The sequence below is a fragment of the Sinocyclocheilus grahami genome, unplaced genomic scaffold (genome assembly GCF_001515645.1).
Source record: "Sinocyclocheilus grahami isolate Dianchi unplaced genomic scaffold, SAMN03320097.WGS_v1.1 scaffold3812.1, whole genome shotgun sequence".
Classification (NCBI taxonomy): Eukaryota; Metazoa; Chordata; class Actinopteri; order Cypriniformes; family Cyprinidae; genus Sinocyclocheilus; species Sinocyclocheilus grahami.
Window position 1 is genome coordinate 2331 of NW_015508869.1, and position 407 is coordinate 2737.

General features: G+C 28.0%; 1 protein-coding gene across 1 annotated transcript in view; it reads left to right on the top strand.

Moving 5' to 3' along the window:
- LOC107576499 (galactose-specific lectin nattectin-like) overlaps nucleotides 1-407 on the top strand; it is a gene marked incomplete at its 5' end in the record, with an annotated part of 17862 nt that overhangs the window by 1887 nt on the left and 15568 nt on the right. The window lies entirely within an intron of this gene.

The following is a 407-nucleotide window of genomic DNA, read 5'->3' on the forward strand; positions in this document are numbered from 1 at the left end:
ATATATATATATATATATATATGGAATATTTCATGTATTAAAAATGTACGGTATGTATATATTTATTTATTAGTGTATGTAGTTTACAATCATTTTGTGTACACCTCTGCATGTGCATTTATGTTTTATTACTGTAATCACCATAATTTCCACTGTGGATATAAAAATATAAAATAATTTTGGACAATTGCATTCAATTGTATAGATGAATTGCTGCACTGGGCATGATATTTCCTGATTAATAATTGAGTAGCCCAATCTTTCTCACCAAAGTATGAATTTCATTTTTCACATGCCAATTGTCATTTTTATGGTCAATGAGTGTTTAATGGTATGCATTCCTTTTTAGTTTGCAGTTTAGTCTCTGTCCTATTGTCAATCCTGTCATTTTAACTAGAGCCATAATA